Source organism: Tyto alba, unplaced genomic scaffold (genome assembly GCF_018691265.1).
Source record: "Tyto alba isolate M040663 unplaced genomic scaffold, T.alba_DEE_v4.0 Super-Scaffold_1000006, whole genome shotgun sequence".
Classification (NCBI taxonomy): Eukaryota; Metazoa; Chordata; class Aves; order Strigiformes; family Tytonidae; genus Tyto; species Tyto alba.
This window is the reverse complement of record NW_024881272.1, coordinates 9,661,905-9,677,901: the sequence shown is the minus strand read 5'-3', so window position 1 is coordinate 9,677,901 and position 15,997 is coordinate 9,661,905. Positions and strand designations below refer to the sequence as shown.

The 15,997-nt window shown below is 36.1% G+C and overlaps 1 long non-coding RNA gene across 1 annotated transcript in view; it reads right to left on the bottom strand.

Moving 5' to 3' along the window:
• The window catches only part of LOC116963105, a 182,836-nt gene extending 169,071 nt beyond the window's left edge, over nucleotides 1-13,765 (bottom strand). Inside the window, exons 1-2 of the long non-coding RNA XR_004407951.2 lie at nucleotides 13,710-13,765; nucleotides 1,423-1,585 (exon numbers count right to left, since the gene is read on the bottom strand). This is a non-coding gene — a long non-coding RNA (uncharacterized LOC116963105). The remainder of the gene's footprint in view (nucleotides 1-1,422; nucleotides 1,586-13,709) is intronic.
• Between the last annotated feature and the right edge of the window lie 2,232 nt (nucleotides 13,766-15,997).

The window sequence follows — 15,997 nt, the reverse complement described above, 5'->3', positions numbered from 1 at the left end:
TAGCACCAAAAAGGTATGATATTTGGGCTTCCAGATAACTAGAAGAGATCTAATCAGAAGATAAAGTCCCAGAAAAGTAGGGTGTTGAACGAGATAGATTTTGAACACAAGCCAATTTGCAATTCAAATGTTCCAATGATACAGTGGACAGAATTATATAATCAGAGCCTTTGCCAAGGAATGAGAGCTGGTAAGTGAACCTACGCTCATCGTAATAATCAGTTATCAATCCAACAAAATTATTTATTACTAGGACCTATAAACCCAAAAGATTTTTTTATAAGAGTGCTCATTTTTTCCACCATTGATTTCATGGTGACAGCATAAGCAAATGAAGCCTGTAGCTCCAATGTGCCACACATATAAATCAATAGCAGATAAATTAATTGACAGGTGGTGAGATTTCCAGCTTTTTAAAAATGCTAATACTACAGGCAAGGTAATGAGCTTTATCCATATGAATGCTAGAAAATTAAAACCAAGTCATCACTGCTTCCTTAGGTGATGTCACTAAAGTGCACACACTCTTTTCACATCACTGAGAATGAGTTTCCTTGGTCCTACATGCTTCTCCTCAAAGCCCTTGGCAAAGCCTTGCTGCCCTCCCCCTCAATTTCAATGTAAATAAACACAATATAGTTACTTGTGTATTGACAGCATCTCAGCATCCTCTAAGCTCAGAAAAGCTTTCAAAATACAATGCTTCCTGTGGGGTATAAAGATCCTTTCCAGATTGTCAAAGGAAAGGTTATCTGCAATGAGCCAGAGATAACTATTTGGAAAAGAATGTTTTTCTTCTAAGAACTCCTTGCCATGAGAGCTATTTTTCTTCACTTTAACACTTTGCAGTTTCAGCTTTTCACCTATTTGTTTTCCCATATTACAGTCATCATTGCTGAAATTGTGCTGTCCTCATTTTGCAGCAGTATTTAGAAGAGTATTTAAAGTAGAGCTTTCAAAAATTAAAAAAAAAAAAAAAAAAAGAAATTACATCCTACCTGGAGCAAAAAGTACAATACAGATGAAGAAAACGAATATCCTTGCTGAAGGTCTCAGCTCAAATAAAACTTTGCAATCCACTTTTCCTCAGACCAACAAGGGTTGCAAGTACCTGAAGACTCAGGGCTCCTGCCTTGAGACTGACTGTAAAAGCTTTCCCAGAAGCTATTATATTAACTTCAGTACACAAATCTCTAACACAGTATGGGTAACAGTTATACTGAGGCTGTGGATCATGGTGCCTGGACTTCCAGGAAACCTGACTGAATTTTGCCATTTCCATCTCACTCCCCATCATAACTGCCAAGATTTTGCAAAAAAATGGTGACCCGGTAGAGACCTCACTTTTCTCCCTGCCATTCCTTATCAGTGTAGATTATAACTAATGCATTTGAGTTTTTGAAAATATTCAAAAGGACTCACATGTGGACTTCAGTCTTGGAGTACCCTGGGAGGCTCCCGTTCTGTCTTCTGTGTCCAGCTTCTTCAAAAAAATCCTTGTTGCTTAAATCTGTTCCCAGTGCACACTTCAAGTGAATAGCTGTTTGCTGTAGAGATCATGTACCAGAGCTATATTTCTCCATGCCTACAAAAATAAATGCAGTTAATTAAAGAAGGGAAAAAACAACCAAACAAAAATACTACCCCACAAAGAACTTCTTGGTTTATCAGTGTGGGATTTTTTGCTAATCAAGGAGAAATCTGCATGTACAGTACATATCCCTTAAGCACAGGTAAGTGGATATTGCCTAAATGAGTGGCTTCATTGGATTAAAATTTGATCTTTACCTGATGCACATCATAGTTCTTTCCAGGGTGCAGTTAAAACATAAAAGCTGTGTAAAAAAATACAAGAAAAGAGCACTGCATTTTAGTCCCCCTCCTTCTAAAAATACTTTGCCCTTAAGTGTTCTCAATCTCCTTTTTTTGGTTCAATTTCTTGTTACAAGCAGTAAGATCAGTATTAAATAATAAATTGGCAGATTTTTAACAGCTAGGCTAAAGTATTTCTATAGCCTGCATACAGATTAGCAATTTGATCTTTCAGAAAGATTTTGTAGCATTTGGAGCATTAAAAGTAACAAAAATACTCCCAGTATATTTAGACTAGAAATCTACCTTGTGTGTAGTACTGTTAGAATAAAATTTATTTATGATTTTTTTTAATAACAATAACTCAAAAGTGTATACACATTCACTATGTTTTTACCATCAAGCAACCAGGACCATCACTCAAGCAGTCCAACAGAAAAATATGAAGAGAAAGATCTGCAGAGTGTCTGTCACAAATATAATTATTTTGTGTGTTAAGTTACAACACTCAAGCACAGATGTGGCAGCAATGTGAAATCTGAATCATGCCTAAAAGCGTATGTTAGTTTCTCAGAACTTATTGCCTTCTAAGAAAAATTTCCTTATGTCAGTTCATAAATTAAGGGCTTTTTAAAGTCTCTAGGACATAAAACCATAAGTATAGCTTTCTGGATGTTGGAAGAGCACCAGTTTATCAAGGGCATGAAAAATGATAGAAAAATGCTGCGTCTACCACTGTACGTCCATGCACCCACGGGGCAGGGAGTTGGAACTAAGTAATCTTTAAGGTCCTTTCCTACCCAAACCATTCTATGATTCTGTGATTTTCAAAGTAAAGCACTAATTTTGCACAGTGCTAGAATTTGCTTCAGTCACTTGGTAATTAATTAAATTTACATCTTAAAGGCATTTTAAAATTTGCATTCTTATAGAAAAGGAAAAAAATCGAATACCAAATCCTATTGTTTTGGAGGATAGAGGTATTTGGTTTAGGAGTTAGTGGTACACCACAAATTAATTAATTCCCAAGTCATTTAATACTCCTCTGAAGAGCTCCTCCCTTCCCAGTGACTGCTAAGATTATCCTTCTCATTTACTTAATGTTTACTTTACACTCCAGAAAATTGCCATTCCACGTCTGATCCATCCCATTACAATCTTGGGCTTTTCACCTCATGCCCTTATCTTGTCCTTCGGCACTTCACACTAGGGAACACAGAAGATAACTAAAAGCTGCTTTCACATCGTTTATATTATTAACTAAATATAAGAAAGTATACAAGACTGTAAACACAAGATTTTAGGAAATGGAATAAGCTCTCAAAGTAGTCCAACTGCTCCCCCCTTTTTGGTTTTGTGTGTTGTGGTTTTTGTTTCGTTTTTTAATCAAACCACCAACAAAACAGATCCCTATTATACAGTGAAGAAAAAAATCCTTACAAAACTCACTGCATTCACATTAAAAATTGTGTTAAAATTCACAATATGTCATGAACACCACAATACAATGATAAACAATAATTCCAAAATATGATGTACTAGAAGTCTACTAAAATATGGTTCTATACCTCTGATTTAAAACTTTTCCAAAAGGCTTAAATCTCCCTTTGAAAACGGATTTTAACTATGCATTAATGTCGAAGTGGGCATTTACAGACACACACAAGGAAATTGCACTACACTCAAAACACATAAAAACATGCTTTACTCAAGGTCTTATCAACCAGAAATCATAAAACAGAGCACTACAGTGACTGAGCTATTATGTGAATATGCCAAATAATAACTGGAAAAATCTAAGCATGGGCAGAGTCTACTGTTAATGGAGAAAATCACCAATACTTGAAAGTAAAGCAATGGAATTATTTTCTTTTAAACCAGAGATACATGTGAATATTTACTTTCATAACATTAAAGCATCAGCTAATTGCAATATTCCCTGTCATTACCAATAGGGAATTGCATGACTTTCTGTGAAGTGTTGAAAAATGCATAGCAAGTTGACAGAGTTATTTTCAAGCCAGATATATCCATAGCTCCTTATTACATATTTTATTCTACAACTGGTAGACTCCAACTCTCATTTAGTACATTTTGTATAAAACCCACCTACTATTTACAGCTTTTTTTTAAAAAAATTGCCAAGGTTCAGAACTTCTTAAAAAGCTAGTGCTTCTAAATGCAGGAAAGCTATGTGTATATCCTTTTCATTTTCTCACTGAACCTCTACAATAGTGTATTAAGACACTTATACTGGACTTACACAACAGAAAACAAATCCTTAGTTTCAGAACACATGAATGTTTCTCAGATATTTTCTCAGTCAGTGGAAAAAAATAAATTGGAGGAAAAAGACATTTGAAAAATTGATAAACCAGAGAGAAAACATTCAGGCATGAGTTGCAGTTACTTTCCTGATCAGTTCAACCGAGTTTATGAAGTTTTCTACATAAGCTGCCCTACAATGAAAGGTAGTTTCAACACTTCTGGCTTCATGAAAAAGTCAAATAGGAAAGGATGAATGACAAGAACTGCGAGGCCAAGGTTAATTCAGAACACTTCTTGCCTTGATTCCAAAATGTATTTGTATATGTTTAACATGGTTATAGAGTCCAACAAAATATTTAAAAAAAAAAATTTCTAACAATCAGCACAGAACTAGCTGATCAACAGCTTACATGCAGGAAACTGTAGTCTTCAATGGCACAAAAACTCCCATCATACAATGAACAGCAGCAATGTCTATCAGTTCACTATCAACTATCTTGTAGCAGACAACCATCCTATACTTCTACAGCAATTCATACATTTAAAGTTTTTTAACAAATAGCTTATAGCTCATATTTCAGCACAGCCACAAGGGTAGCTTTTGTAACAGAAACATACACCCAAATAGAAAAGAGGGTTATAATAACACCCTGCAGCAGACGAACACCTTGGATCTATTCTGAATTAGTTGATTTCTTTCACATAATCACTGGGCAAATTTCCTTCTATCTCCCAGTTTCTTTTCTGTTGCTTTAAATAAGTTAAGAACAAAACAAAGGCTAGAAATACAGTTTACTCATTGTACTTGCACCCTGTCTAAAAGCTATACAGATCAATGATCAGCTGCTGACAACAATATTCAACAAATGATTCCTTATTTTAATCAAATCACATTTCTGCATCTCACTCATTGCAAAGCTATTTCCCCCTGCAAATTAATGCATCAGAGAAGCAGGCTTAGAGAAGCCCAAGAATGAATCAAACTAATTACTAGAAATTTACCATAACAAACGAACACTTCTCTGAGTTTAAGGTTTCTGACACAAGAACAAATGCTTGCTCTGCCACTAGCTCCCATGAACAGTGGGATCATTATCCCTCAGCTGACACATTTATGCATGTCTGCACCAGTAACAAAGTTCTTGAACTATAATTTCAATCCAGACCATTGATACTTTTCATAACAATCATTTAAAACATTATTGCCTAGAGGACAGGAGTTAAAATACACTGAACTTGGCCCACGCAGCAAAACTTGGGTTTTTGCTTAGTTCCCTAAGAATATTCCAAACCCCACAGCATTAGTTGATGACAAACTGCACTGAAAAAGGGATTTGATAACAAAACTAACTCAGACAGCTGTATGTCTGTTCGTTTTCAACAGGATATTTATTTCCCCTGTGAAACAACTTTGAGGAGACTGAGGTGACAGTATTGACCACAACGATGCATGGAACCACGAGATTAGTCTGCGAAATTGTGCTGCATTTTTGGCTAGCAATCCATCAACACCCAAACAACAAGAAAAGGCCCTATTCCTTTAAAGTATAGAACTGTACTGTTCACTTCTGGCTTCTCTTGTTCTCCAGCTCCTACTTTGCTTAGAGCTCAATTTTAACACCATGGGAGCAGAGAAGTTGCAACTACCACAGTAACCACTAGCATCAATTTCCCATTACTACTTTTCTGTAGAACAAGTAGCACCTTACATTATACTTTTCCTTTTGAACAGAAAGGAATATGCATGGCAAGTCTGATGTTATTAGGTTAATTTGGAAGAATGAGTATAGTGGATTTACTTGATAAATTCTGCAGTTGAGAGCCTAAGACTCTAATTGTTGCTACAGTGCTTCAGCTCCTGAATTTATTAACTTCAGTAGATGTATCAAGAAGATATCACTAAACAGTTCTCTGATCGAAAAAGCTTAGATCAATATCTTTGATACAAATCAAGTTCTCATATACACTCCAAGTCATCCATTTAAGTTTCAGTTAGTGTCAGTTTGACAGACCACTCTAAATGCAAAGCATGTAAATCAGCACAAGTGAAAATGAGCAGCCATGGTCAATACTGTCATGAGATACCTCCACTGCTACTGTGCATATGCCAGAGTAACCAACTGTAATAAGCTTCCACCCTCTCTTTAGCTGGCAAGGAAATCTTTGCTTTCCTCCAGAAGGGGAAGTATACTTGAATTGGTTTATTCTTATCTTGTATTCAGCACTATTTCCACTTATTCTGTAATTCTACTACGGTGCATTTACATGCAGCTGGAGATTCATCCCAAACTCAGGATGCTTAATATACAGTCTCACAATACTTCTGGCTTCTGATGAGAGGCACTCACCATTGATTTCAATGTCATTAATATAGGGAGAAGTCTCCCCTCCACGCTTCTTTTTTTTTTTTTTTTTTTTTTTAAGTATATAGAGGTAGGGAGAAGTCTCCCCTCCACACTTCTTTTTTTTTTTTTTTTTTTTTTTAAGTATATAGAGGTAGCTATTTATATACTCTTTTACAATATCTTCTGACAGGCAGATCTTGAACCATGGTGGGTTTACACAAACTGATAGCTAGTGCAGCACAGGCCTACAGCATGCTAGATGAGCCTGAAGTACTCTGTGAAAAAACAAATGCTGCCATATTTCATAGTCAGAAAACAGCAAAGAGGTTAGAAAAAAATCTCAGCAAAATGCTCTTAACAAAACTGATCTGGACTGCACTTAAAGAGTCACAGTACCACAATAGCTTTATTTCATTCCTCTGTCAACCAGATAAATAATTTGCAGGTATAATTACAGTTAAAATACGTGGAATTTGGAAAATGTATATTCTCCCCTGAATCAAAAAAAAGGGGAGTTTCATTTTCTTTGAAACTATTTACTAGGAAGCCCATGAAAAGACTATGGCTAAAGGAAAGCAAATTTAAATATATTTATAGGAAAAAGCCCCATACAATTAATAATCATTAAGATCATTTAAATATCTTTGTTTTTAAACAATCATTACCCTCCACAGGACATAACATCCAGATACCTTTAGCATAGCTCTGGGTAGGAGATAGGGATATCGGAATTCTACTCTATTTTTGTCTTAGTGTCCAATTCTGCAGTACTTATTTTATTTCTCCTTATTTCTACTCCTTCTTGTCTGTATATACCTTTGCACAATGCCTCCCACAGACTTTGGGCTGTCTAGGCATTACATTAAAACTAAACCATGTTATATGTGAAAGTCATTACCAAAAAAAAAAAAAAAAAATCCATACAAACTATCCTTGTCCTTCCCAAATTCCTACAGGAAATCAGTTCTGCTCAGTTTAGCAGAGGCATCTCTCAGGCAGATGTTGTTGGTTTTTGGAAATGCTTATAAAAGCAATTGAGAATGGAAGAAAATCTGTAAAAGACAATACTACAATGCAAAATAAGTATAGGAAAGTATGAGCAGATGCCCTAACACTGGATAATAAGAAAGAAGGCTGGTATCTTTATATACCTACACAGATATCTGGATGATGTTATATTTAAATATAATGGAGTAATTCTTCTCCACAGGCACATTTAGTGTACTCTGATACATAACCTCCTGTTAAGAAACACAGCACTGTTAATCTGATTCAATTCTAGACAGAAATAATTTCACTGAAATAATAGATATGGGGGAATAGCAAATTTTCTTCGCTTCCTCTGGGAATTAATAAATTTGCATTGTTTTGTAGCCTGACCTTGTTTACAATTCTACTCTGTTCACATCCACTTATGCTTTGCATTTAAATTGCTTACTGCATTAATTGTAGCTTTCTAATTGCTTCTCTCACATACTCAGTGTATCTATATGCTGTGTTTCTATTCCCACATTAAAAATATAAACTCCTACGGGCAGGGATTAAATCCTCGGTACATGTTTTTATGCTACCTGGCATGTAGGAGTTCCAAAACCATACTTAAGCAGAACAAATGAACTCCAACCCTTACTGAAAATGCATGTTCTAATTTTTAATGGTTATTTATATCTGACCCCCTTGCAGCCATACTGCCTCTGCTCATTATATCTATAGCTCCTCTAGTTCCCTCCAAAATTTCATACCCATCTGAAAAGCTAAAACAGTCTCATGGATCAAGCTTTGTTGAGAGCTGCACATTTCAGCAGTAACCTTTTAGGAGAGGTAGTTTCTGTGTCTCAGAACAGATGAAGATCTCAATTCCAACTGTAGTTCCTTTACTGGTATCCAGCGGTATTTAGTTATAGCATCCTTCCACTTGCAGGCCACTAATTGTCACAGAATTTACAGAAACTTAACTCTGAGACCTGGATCTCTCTTTGAAATTGTTCGAGAGCTTCAAAATTTATTTTGATCAGCCCAGATGGAGAACATTTATGTATTAAAAAAGCTCAAAAAAAGATTCTACTTGTATTAATGATGAAAAAAAAAATATTCTTTATATAAAACACATGAATATTGTCCAAAACACCTAGCTATATATATAAATACTGATTATTGACTATACTCAAATATTCAGTGAAGATATTAATTTTCATTAGATATTATTGACTATGCTTGATGCTATTCAAAACCATCTCTAAGTTCTCAATCAAGTAAAAAGCCATAGCATAGTACTTAAGTAATGTCATGGTTTAACCCCAGACGGCAACTCAGCCCCACAGAGCCAGTCGTTCACTCCCCTGCAGTGGGATGGGGGAGAGAATTGGAAGAGTAAAAAACTGAGAAAATCTGGGAGTCCAGATAAAGACCATTTAACAGCCAGAGCAAAAGCCATGCACACAAGCAAAGCAAAACAAGGAATTCATCCCCCACTCCCCAGGGGCAGGCAGGGGCTCAGCCATGCCCAGGACAGCCGGGCTCCCTCACACGTAACGGTGACTTGGGAAGACAAACACCATCGCTGCGAACGTCCCCCCCTCGCTCCTCCTCCCCCCAGCTCCCTCCGCTGAGCACGATGCCGTACGGTGTGGGATGTCCCTGGGGTCAGTTGGGGTCGGCTGTCCCGGCTGTGTCCCCTCCCAGCTCCTTGTGCCCCCCAGCCCCTCGCTGGTGGGGTGGGGTGAGAGGCAGAAAAGGCCTTGGCTGGCTCTGTGTGAGCCCTGCTCGGCAGTGAGGAAAACAGCCCTGTGTTACCAACACTGTTTCCAGCACAAATCCAAAACACAGCCCCATAAGAGCTGCTGTGAAGAAAATTAACTCTAGCCCAGGCAAAACAAGCGCAAGTAACCAATTGCATACTGTAAAATAATTAATAGCAAGTGAGCAAATCAAACAGCTCATGATCAAATGAATATGTTAAAGGCTACTTATTCAAAGTATCATGCAAATATCTAACAGTATAAAAACATCTGCAAAAGCTGAAATCACAGGTTCATGAGCAGAAAATTTCTTGTGAATAGTAATAATAATAATGAATTCTGGCTCAAGTTTTTACATCTAGGAAAGCCATTTCCATAGTTATAATATTCAAATCACATGTGCACTGTGTGGATCTCATATAACAGTATTTTTTACATCAGGTTCCCACTTTTAATTTTCATTAAGAGGCACAACAGAATTCACACTTCAGTGATGTATCAACGCCCTAAGTCTTCCTCCCTCTGACACTTTCCATTCCTCCATCCTCCCCGCTGTATATTCCCTCTTGACCTCAAAGGAATAGCACTTTACACTCCATCTTCTTTGAATTTACATTGCTTGATCTTGAGCAACCAGAGACAGGCACAGTATCCCAAGACAAATTCTCACCAATTCTTTGTACAATTGTACCTCTTTCTTTGTGAAATACCCTGATGAATAGATAATAAATTTGTCTCTCTCAATCTTCCTATGATCTGCTAATACACTTACTTGTTCCTCTCTCATTTCCTATGAAAAGACTCTAGCCATCAGTAGGAATCCTGTTATTAGTTTCAAGAGAATAAACTTTTATTTGGGGATGAAACATTTTGACTGTAATACATCTCAAGGACATCCAAATTAAAGAAAAAAACAACACTGAGCCTGCTTCTCTTTTACAGTGCCACTCAATTCACATTAATGAAGAGAGCTATCCAGAAAAGGCACGAAGAACCCAAGGCTTCAAACTGTTTTCTCATTATGCATGTTTAACTATGTAATGTGGAACAGGGAAACAAAGAAAAATGAAGAAATTAAGCCTGCTTACAACAGGGAAAGGTCACGTCATGATACCCAGTATTAATACCAATTACAAAAAAACAGCATCACTTCAAAAATACAGTTGCTTTTAATAAAATCACTAGCAGTCCAAATTTCATACACAAACATATTGTTTCAGAGCAGTTTCCTAAAACTATTTATTGTACAGCCATTATTGCACCATTTTTCCACTAGAGCTGTTAGATGCAATGTGGACTGACACATCCATGACAGGAGACTCCAGCATTCAAGGAAGCAAATGACAACCTGCATACTTGCTAGTACCAAAATAGAACGATACTGAGTAAAAGTTGCTTCAGATCATACCCCTTCTCTCTCCCCAATATTTGCATGCAGGTCTTCTCAGCATTCTGGAAACACTGTCTTATTACGGTTTTCATAACAAAATTATTCAGACATAGCTGTAACCTACTATTAAAGTTTAAAAACTTAGAAGAATTTTTCAGAAATCTTGAACCATCTTTCATAAAACCTTGAAATTAAGAGGCATAATAATATGAACACCACCATTAACATTGAACAGTAGAGCAGAATTAAGCAGCTATTTGAACAAGCCAAAGTATTGTGGTAGCTAAAATTAAGTCCAAGTTTTATAGCTCTCAGCAGAAAAATTAGGATTTTGATTTAGTAGCCAAATCTAAAATTCAGAATATACAGAATGGAATTGAAATAGCAGCACTTTTCGCTTATGGATATTTTTGAGGGTCTAAAACCAGCTGTTACACAGAAGTTGGTTTTGGTTTTTTTCCCTTCAAATAAATTTATCTTCCATAACACTTCCATTGCTCAGCTCTAGATTTGGTAGTGATAAAGAAGAGAGCAGTCTTAGACAGCATACACTGTGCTAGTACCCAGACTTACTAATGATTTTCCTGATGTCAAAATCATTCTAACTACGTCTTAGGCACCGGACTCTTCAACGATTATATCATGGTAAGAGATTACTTACCTTTCTTAATTCTAACAGCCTATTTGTAATCGGTACAATGAATTGGAAGAGGATCGCATGTGGCCAACTCGTTTTCCTAACCATTTTCTTAGCTGTAATTTTTACGTGTTAAATTTTCCCTGTATATTCCAGATTTTCATTTTTCTTTAAACATTACATACTTCTGACATAAAAAGATATTGCTGGCAGCTGTACTTACTTTTCATGAAAAACAAACTACCCCCCAATGATCCCTGAAATGTGTGTCATTTTCACTACTGAAATAATAGAAACTAATGTAATTGCATAGCAGTCTACAGGTGAACAGGGAAAATTCTGTCCCTTCCCCCCACCTTTGAAATATTCATGTACTTAAAGTATCTGTTCCTAAACCAGAGTTTTACTCCCCTCCTCCTCCATTTTAGCTTACAAGCTAAGCTGTAAACTCACTGGTATATATATTTTCATTTTGTTTCTGCTGTTTGTCAGGTTGCAGCACTAGTTGTTAGAGAAACCTTACTAGGCTAAGACCCCAAGGGACATTAAAAAAAAAAAAAAAAAAAAAAAATCAACAAAACACCCCCACATATCTGAATTATGTGCTTGTATGATTTTTTTTCCTCCCATATTCAATGCTTTTTAAAAATTATTTTAGAATCTAGCCATTACCAGTAATCTTACAGAGTCCATAAGAAATAGGAAGCAAAAGAGACATCAAATCATGGCATATCATGGCATGAGAAAAATCAATGCATTTTAAAATTCCCTTCAGATATCGAAATGAGAAATGCCTGAATAATATTAAATGGGTAGTAGAAAGGTGTGCCTCCCTTCAAGACCCTTTAGAGAGTATAATATTTTTTCCTTTCTTGTCTATAAAACCTAATAGCAATACAACTCTGGGTACATGAATCCTAGACATAAGTCACTCTGCTCACTTCTCACTGTTCACAAGCATTTAGGTGCCTTGTTCTTCTCCTAAATACACACACGCACAGAAGACCAAGAGACCTTTGTTCACTGTTGCAAATGTCTACTAAATATGCTTACCAGTCATGCTAAGAGTATAATACACAAAATTCTTTAGATCATAGTGTCTAATCACTTAATAATGTACAAAAACCTGGCCAGAAAGGCTAATGAAATTTTTAGAATTAGAATTTAGAATTAAAATAGAATTTTTAGGATTTAGAATGCCAATGAAGGCATTGACAACATCAATAGACATATAAGTAGCACCTTAATATTCAGTACTAGGTTGATCGTTCCTAGAATACGATTATCTATTTTTGTGTCCACAATTTAGGAAAGAATTTGGAGAGTTCAGAAAAAGAATCAGTAGTTAAAGGGCTGGAACATTAAGGGCATTTGTGATTTTGTGATTTTATAATCTTTAACACTGAAGAAGGCAAAGAAGTTGGTTCCAGAGGCTGCTAGGAAGAGCTGGATGAAGATTAAAGCCTGTGCAGTAGACCACCAAAATTGTATGCATTAAAAGTTGTTTGGATGATAGATTGCATCCAACATAGGATAAGCAACCTTCAACATGTTAGGAACTGCAGCAAAACCCTGGTTGAGAGATAACCTCATTCATAGTGAATAATGGTTCTTTTGGTTATTTTCAAAGGGATTAAGACAACCAAGGAAAACAAACCTTGTTTTGCTACTTATTGTTAGAAATGGTGTAAAAATATTGTCATTGCAAATATCAGAAAAAGTATCTGCTGAAATACTAAATTTTTTATTGTTTGCTATACCTAAAAATGTCTATTTGACACTAATATTTATCTCCCTTGTATTACAGAGCTCACTGTCAAGGTCCCATAACATTTTAAACTACACAATATGCATGAGCCTGAAGCAATAGAGAAAAGCAAAAATCTTAATTTGTATTGTAAAATGAAGACAATCTACCACCTTCTTCATTTGACCTGTCATGCTGAATAATTCAAACCAAGCTGAATACCTCCACTAGTTTTTCTGCTTTTCCTGCAGCTAAAGGCAAAGGATTCCTTAGTGAAATCACTGAACAGCAGCAATGAACTCTGCACAACGTGGAACTGAGATAAATTTGCATATCAACAAATAGCTGATATGTCAGCATACAGGCATCCCAGGGCCTGTTCCACAATAACAGTTTATTTCTGAGTACCCTGAATAACAAAATATTTTCAAAGATCAAATCAAAAGTTGAGAAACAGGAGGTTATCAGTTCATTAGATATATGTAGGCCACACACATCCACACCCATGACTACTTCAGGTGTAACAACCATTTGCCAGTGTCACAATCAACATTTCTGATCTCTCCTGCCACAGTGAAAATGCATGAGGCACTACCTCTGCCCATCACTCATTAGGGACAGCTGCACCCCTTGTAACTGCTAACATAGCCCCCCATATACAATGGAGCCATTCCTGGCAGGTACTGATGTAGTCCAGCTCCCATATCAAGAAATGACAATTCAACAAGAAACGGACTTAAAATGCAAAGAGATAAACAATGTGGAGTTGTACCTGCACATCCCAGCATCAGCGGGCTGCAATTCAGAGTGCACCATGAGGACCTGAAGTGACAGTGGACACTTTGTCTTAGTAAAATGCAGTCAGCAGCCAGACGGGAGGAGCAAGAGCACACCCTTTAGTCATACCACCATGGAGTAGTTTCTGGTCTCACGAGACAGGACACAAGTACATCCACTGTTAGAAAGCACAGGTGCTGCAAGCACAGTACAACGAAATGCAAGCACACTATCTTTGTTTTTCAACGCGTAAAGATCAATTCTTTATGTAACCAGATCAACTTAATGTGCAATACACAAAATCCACTCAGCCTGCTTGCACATATATCAAGCTGATTATAAAGTCTCTCTATTTTAAATACCCTTCTATGCTTCTATTCAGTTACCATTATTTGACTGCTACTATGATAAGAATCTGTCTTCAGCTACAATAAATGTATGTTTTGTTGATTTTCCATAACTAAGAAAATAAATTCTCAAATACATTAATTAATAGTTCTTATAGCTAGCAAAATACAGTTTTGGTATATGACACAGTAATTGGACTATTATGTCCCTAATATAAAACCATAGGCTAAACATAAAATCTCTGACAATACACAAGTAAACTGATGGTCACTTTAACATATGACTGAAGAACTTCATTATAGCCTGCAGTGACCCATCTGAGTAACTGATACGGACCCTGCCTCAGTCCTAACAATTATTTTTGTAAAAAGTCTTTTTTTGCCTCATTTATTTGGATTATACTTTTCCTATTTCTTCAATAATAAAATTATTCAGGCATTAAACAGTCTTATTGTTATGCATGGCAGTTGTTTGGTTGTATTTAACTTTTTCTTCACTCGACTTGTCCTTAACCCACTATGACTCTAAATTCACCATTTTAAAAATAACTGTCATTAACATCAGTTAAATAAAGAGGCACATAAAAGACACATGCTTTGCACTACTAAGAATAGTGATGCTTTTGTCCTTTCTGGTCTATATTACACTGCAGGGAATTAATTTAATGCAAAATAAGAACACGTTAAAATTTTGTGACTGTTTTATTGACTTTCCCTTGAAATACTGTTCTGTGGAGGCAATCATATACTGTTAATCCTGCTTTTTAACTTTTGCTTTCAGACCAGATGCACATGGAATACACTTCTGAATTTTAAATAACATTAATAATTCAGTATTAAACATTAAGTAATGAAATGCTGTGTCATTATACCAGACTAAAGAAAATGCTGGTATTTGGCTTTCAGATGAGTTTACTCCTTTTACAAATTCCAGAACATGGTAAGTAAAGAAGCAGCCATCTTCGTTCACTTTTATTAACGTAACATATTTCACATCACAACATTTCAACAGCAAATTATTTACTAGAAAGTAAATATAGTTACAAGTTCAAACTTTGCAACTCTCTCAGACTTTTAAGTATTAAAAGCTCATTCAAGCTGAAATGTACATATTTATTTCATATTCTCAAAGATATTTTTATTAACGAATAACAATGCAGACTGGCTCCTCAAACAGTTCCTCTGGAAGGGTAGAGGAAGAAGTCCACACAAAAGTTGTTTAAATAATATGATATTAATTAACACAAGAGTTCTTTGCTGTATCTATACCCTATCAGTATATACAGTCATTAAAGACAACAATAAATGTATTTTGGCAAAACACAGATGCTGTCTGTCTATTCAGAAAACACAACCAAAAAAATATATCCATCAATTCACTATGATTTTATTTCCATATGTACATTCTTACCCTTGGGACTAGCTTTTTCCCAGGCCAATTTCATTAAACAATTTGAAGTCTAACCCATACTGGTCAAAAGAAATTGGTGTCCCTTTTCTTTTTTGTGTGCAATGTCCTCAGCATTATCAAAAAATATTTTTAAAAAGCCACTGGGGACTGTTCATCCTTGATAAGACTCTGCAGAGTGTGCAGCTGCACAGCAAGAGAAAGAGAAAAGAGGTGATGCAAGCAGATATCAATAGGAATCTCCATTAATAGTAGTTTCACTGCAAGATATTTGTGGCATGGTCATCATTCATTTCTTTGTGGAAAAGACTTCAAGGTGGTGAATCTGGACAGTAATCGAACTGTCCAGGTGTCAGGAACCACAGAGAATTACAAGAGCTCCACACAAGCTTCCTGCCCAGCACAGCCAATTATAACACATCTCTGGTGGGGCAGAGACCTGACTAGACTGTGATAGCTGAAACAAAATGATTTGTTGTGCCTTTAAAATATTTGTAAGGTTCCTTATTTAGGGTATTGACATTTAAC